Genomic DNA, 6,000 nt, shown 5'->3' with positions numbered 1-6,000 from the left:
CTATCGGGTGATAATTTCACACATTTTTGATTACTTACCTCAAAGCCTGTTAGGAGGCTGGTGCAGGCTTCGGTTAGTCCGCTCTTGGCGGACAGAACCTTCTGAATCACCGCACTCATAAGAGTACGGTGCTCTTCATCCATGAAAGCGCCGCGAAGCGCTTCCAGCAAACTATCTGACGCCTCTGGCATAACGGAAGTCATTGGCACAGACGGCCCGCCCTCCTTAGCGAGGGGCTGCCTGCCCAAATCCGAAACCTTTGGAGGTTCCGGTATAGTGTCCGGCTGGGAGCCCGACTTGCTGTGGCTCCCGTTGGCACAATCCACGGGGATCTGGCGCCCCGTGTGCCCGGCGTCTAGAATTTTGCCTTGGGGTGTCTCTAGAGTCACCTCCCCTTGCTCAGGGAGCCTTTGGGACAACACCTCTGTGTCATCTGCAGGCCGAGGGGAAGTGGCCGTTGGGAGCGAATTCATTGCCAAATCGCTCAAAGATCCATTCGAAGAAGATACCTAGGGATGGGCCCTGGCCGTACTGCATATGCATGTTCGGCGTTATAACAGGCTATGAAGCAAAGTCCCACTAAAGTACAATGGAAGTACGGATACTTACGATCTTACTAGGGGCATCCCCCTGGGCAGCCACTCCTCCTCACTATAGGCGGTCGTGGTGGAATAATCCGGAAGGGACACCTTTCCCTTCTTGGGTGTCCTAGCCTCCCCCTCCGGGGCGGCTTTCCTTTTCTTCTCCTCCCCACTGCGGGGAGGTGGCATTTCTTCATGATCCTCCCCGCCTCCGCGGGAGGAATCCACCTCGTCGTCCTTGGACGGCGAGCCTATGACGACCTTGCGCCGGGAATCCACCTCGTCGTCCTTGGACGACGAGCCTATGACGACCTTGCGCCGGGGACCTTTCCTTCGGCCTCCCCGAATGGGGCGGCCCTCTCTTTCTCCTTCTCCTCCTCCCCTTCATTGGAGGAGTGTGCCTCGTCGTCTTCGGACGAGGCGTCCTGTACGGCCTTGCACCGGAGACCCTTCCTGGTCCCCGGGGCCTTCTTTTCAGCATTCTTCTCTGGCACCTTATAGGGCGCCGGGACTAGCATCTCCGTCAGGAGAGTGGTCATCGGACCTTCTGGCAATGGAGCCGGACAGCCGATCCGCTCCGCCATCTCTATGTACTCCTGATTAAGTACACACGATGACTTGAGATCCTCCCATGAGTATGCTGGGAAAACAGTTGGAAATATGCCCTAGAGGAAATAATAAATTAGTTATTATTATTATATTTCCTTGTTCATGATAATCGTTTATTATCCATGCTATAATTGTATTGATAGGAAACTCGGATACATGTGTGGGTACATAGACAACACGATGTCCCTAGTAAGTCTCTAATTGACTAGCTCGTTGATCAATAGATGGTTACGGTTTCCTGACCATGGACATTGGATGTCGTTGATAACGGGATCACATCATTAGGAGAATGATGTGATGGACAAGACCCAATCCTAAGCCTAGCACAAAGATCGCGTAGTTCGTATGCTAAAGCTTTTCTAATGTCAAGTATCATTTCCTTAGACCATGAGATTGTGCAACTCCCGGATACCGTAGGAATGCTTTGGGTGTACCAAACGTCACAACATAACTGGGTGGCTATAAAGGTGCACTACGGGTATCTCCGAAAGTGTCTATTGGGTTGGCACAAATCGAGACTGAGATTTGTCACTCCGTGTGACGGAGAGGTATCTCTGGGCCCACTCGGTAGGACATCATCATAATGTGCACAATGTGACCAAGGGGTTCATCACGGGATGATGTGTTACGGGACGAGTAAAGAGACTTGCCGGTAACGAGATTGAACAAGGTATCGGCATACCGACGATCGAATCTCGGGCAAGTACAATACCGCTAGACAAAGGGAATTGTATACGGGATTGATTAAATCCTCGACATCGTGGTTCATCCGATGAGATCATCGTGGAACATGTGGGAGCCAACATGGGCATCCAGATCCCGCTGTTGGTTATTGAACGGAGAACGTCTTGGTCATGTCTGCATGGTTCCCGAACCCGTAGGGTCTACACACTTAAGGTTCGATGACGCTAGGGTTATAGGGAATAGATATACGTGGTTACCGAATGTTGTTCGGAGTCCCGGATGAGATCCCGGACGTCACGAGGAGTTCCGGAATGGTCCGGAGGTAAAGATTTATATATGGGAAGTCCTGTTTTGGTCGCCGAAAAAGTTTCGGGTGCTATCGGTAACGTACCGGGACCACCGGGAGGGTCCCGGGGGTCCACCAAGTGGGGCCACCGGCCCCAGAGGGCTGCATGGGCAAGGTGTGGGAGGGGACCAGCCCCATGTGGGCTGGTGCGCCCCCCCCCACCAGGGCCCAAGGCGCCTAGGGTTTGGGAAGGGGGCGCCTCCACCTTACTTGGGGGGCAAATTTCCCCCTCTCCCCCCCTGGCCGCACCCTAGATGGGATCTAGGGGCTGCCGCACCCCTTGGGTGGGAACCCTAGAGGGGCCGCAGCCCCCTCCCTCTCCCCTATATATACTTGAGGTTTTGGGGCTGCCATACATAAGAGTTTCACCTCTCCCTGGCGCAGCCCTACCTCTCTTTCTCCTCGTCTCTCGCAGTGCTTGGCGAAGCCCTGCTGGATTGCCACGCTCCTCCATCACCACCACGCTGTTGTGCTGCTGCTGGACGGAGTCTTCCTCAACCTCTCCGTCTCTCCTTGCTGGATCAAGGCATGGGAGACGTCACCGGGCTGTAAGTGTGTTGAACGCGGAGGTGTCATCCGTTCGGCACTAGGATCTCCGGTGATTTGGATCACGACGAGTACGCTTCCACTTAGCGATCTACAAGGGTATGTAGATGCACTCCCCTCTCTCTCGTTGCTAGTATCTCCATAGATAGATCTTGGTGATTCGTAGGAAAATTTTGAATTTCTCCTACGTTCCCCAACAAAAACTACATATGGTAATGGTTAGTGTCGGTGTCAAAACCAGCGGATCTCGGGTAGGGGGTCCCAAACAGTGCGTCTTAGGATCAATGGTAACAGGAGGCAAGGGACACGATGTTTTACCCAGGTTCGGGCCCTCTTGATGGAGGTAAAACCCTACGTCCTGCTTGATTAATATTGATGATGTGGGTATTACAAGAGTAGATCTACCACGAGATCAAGGAGGCTAAACCCTAGAAGCTAGCCTATGGTATGATTGTTGTTGTCTATCTCTATCGACTAGCCTGGCCTCGGTTTATATAATGCACCAGAGGCCTAGGATAACATGAGTCCTAGCCGAATACGCCGGTGGGGGAGGAGTCCTTGTCTTGATCACCAAGTCTTGTGGAATCTTCCTTGTATGCGGCAACTGTCCGGACTGGCCCATGAGTATACGGCCATGGGGATCCTCGGCCCAATCCACCTGATCAGGAGACTACGTGGTGAGTACCCCCTAGTCCAGGACACCGTCAGTAGCCCCCTGAACCGGTCTTCAAGTTAGGGACGCTCCTCGATTCTTTCGAACTGTTCTTCATCTTCGGTTGTCGGTCTTGAAAACTGGTTCAACAAATCTTCTCATCTTCTATCTTGAGGATCGCCAAAATGCATTCGACGAGTTCACACGTCGGGTATCCGAGGAGCCCCTTTAAGTTTCCGGCCTTTATCAATGCCTTGTTATTTTTATGCCATGCCTCGGGTTTGAAGTTATTCCCAGGAGGCAGTGTCCTCTTGCGTCCGAGCTCTAACGCCGGACTGCATTCGAGGTATCTTTTGCAGCCGAGCACCAACGCCAGACTGCTTCCCAGCTCTATCGCCGAACTATGTATCCGAGCTCCAACGCCGGACGGTATCCGAGCTCCAACACCGGACTATGTATCCGAGCTCCAACGCCGGACTGTATCTGAGGTGTCGTAAATCACCTTGGTTCAAAGAAGTTTGAAGGAGTTTAGCCAAGCTTAATGCCGGAAATGGCCTCTATGGGGCCAGCCACTAGCGTCCGAGCTTTGTGCCGGACTTCTTCCAAGGTGGTGCACCACCCCGAATGTGGGTCGATTTTTGTCAATATTTTTTGACTGGTGCAATTTATTCTCTGCCGAGATACATAGCCAGTAGCCCTCAAGGTGGGTATCGGTCTAAAACCCGAGATGCCCATAAAGGATGACATAAGACCGCTGATCCCCGTAGCTGCTGAGACTCAAGTTGACTTGCAAAATCGGTCTAAGAATCAAGTCCTAGCTCGGCAGAATACTTCGGGACACAAAAAGCGGCGTGCTCAGTCCTCGAGACTTAGGTTGGGTGCGGCCGACCAACCTGAGGATCAAAATCTCCTCGGAAACTGTATTGCACTTAAAATTTTCTGCATTGGATAGGCAATGCAGTAGCCCCCGAGACATTGGTCGGGTGGCGACACCAGATCAGGGGATTGATGTGCCCCTTTAATATTTGTAAATAATAAGCCCGAAGCCCAGTAGCCCCCGAGCCTTAATGCGGGCACGGGAGGCCGAATTAAGTATCGATATCCATAGTAAAATCACAAATTATGTGTAATGACTCTATGTATCCAAGTACTTTACGTCATTAATGCTCGGATCCGCATTGTACAAAACTTTGTTGGCCGACCATCGGCTTCCACCTCCTCGGCCAATAGCCAAGGAGTGTTTGTCCTACTTTATAAAGCCTTTATGAGGGCAAAGATTTACAACAAACAAGGCAATCTGGCCATACGGTTTTATAAACAAAGGTACGCGGAGAGACATGTTATATTACGGTTTAACAGAAAAAATGTCTTCCAAAGAAAATAGTCCCACTATCGGTTCCTTTCTTTGGGTTGTCATGCTAAGCATGATCATGAAACCTCAGCTCCAATGTAAGAGCAAAATATCGAGGATTTAGTTTGGGAGGCCAGTTAATAGCCCCCGGTAGCATTCGGCGACAGTCGAGGTCAAGCCATAAAGACTTCGGGCATTGTTATGAATGGCCCGTCGTTTAACGCCGTCATCGGATCGCCGACCAATTTACGCTTATTGTGACAGTCAGTTTTCGGCTTTCTCCACTGAGGTGCTTAACCATGTGAGCTGGAAGCACAATCGCAGTGGTTCTCCCTTTGCACACCTAGCCGAACAAAGCGGAACATAGGAGGCAAGCGCAGGAGTCGGGCAACCCAACTATTGACCGAAGACACAATTCGAAACCGATGCATATATAGCAATATCCGAGAATGTTTTTGCCGAATCTCTAAAGGTGTCCGGCGTTGCACTACGAGACTTGTGCTAAAAACACACAAATAGTTTAAAAGTGCCATGGGCTTGAAAAGCCAAAAAACTTATTCAAAAGGTTAATGTCCGAACTAGATCAAGTGTTCGGTGCCAATCCAAAAATTGGACTTTAGAAAAAAAAGGTGCTTCTGCCGTGCTTTAACATGACACATCCTATCTCAAAACTTCAAGCGGGTCAGCCTACGGCTTCTTTGAGAGACAAATTAGGCTCCCCGGCTAGTGACCGCACACTTGTGTCAAAGGAGTGATAAATAATAATAAAAACTTTGCAACGACTAAGAAGAAAAACACTTATCATAAAACGGCTCATATAAATTTAAGAGCCCCCAAGTGACTTGGGTAAAAGAATGATTGCATGTACCGAAGTACTTATATCATATCTATGTTCAACCGAACTTTAATCGCGTCTTAACCGACCGTCGGCTTCTCCCTCTTCGGTCAAGGACCGAAAAGTGTTATGTACTCCGTCTGTCAAGAATATCGACGGTGTTTCCAATAACCAGGCAATCAGGCCATAAGGCTGTAACAGAACAAGCGCGCTCAGGGAACTTATGCTATATTACTGCAAAGAGTAAGAAGCATCTTCGAAGAAAATAGTACCCCCACCGATACCTTTCTTCGGTGCTCATTGTTATTATGAGACTTGTGCAATAGATTTTTTTGTACTCATGAGTTCCGTTGTGTGCCGACCATGATTGAAAACAATAATAACGCTAGCTTACGG

Source organism: Triticum dicoccoides, chromosome 1B (assembly GCF_002162155.2).
Source record: "Triticum dicoccoides isolate Atlit2015 ecotype Zavitan chromosome 1B, WEW_v2.0, whole genome shotgun sequence".
NCBI classification, from domain to species: domain Eukaryota; kingdom Viridiplantae; phylum Streptophyta; class Magnoliopsida; order Poales; family Poaceae; genus Triticum; species Triticum dicoccoides.
Note: the sequence above shows the minus strand (reverse complement) of the source record.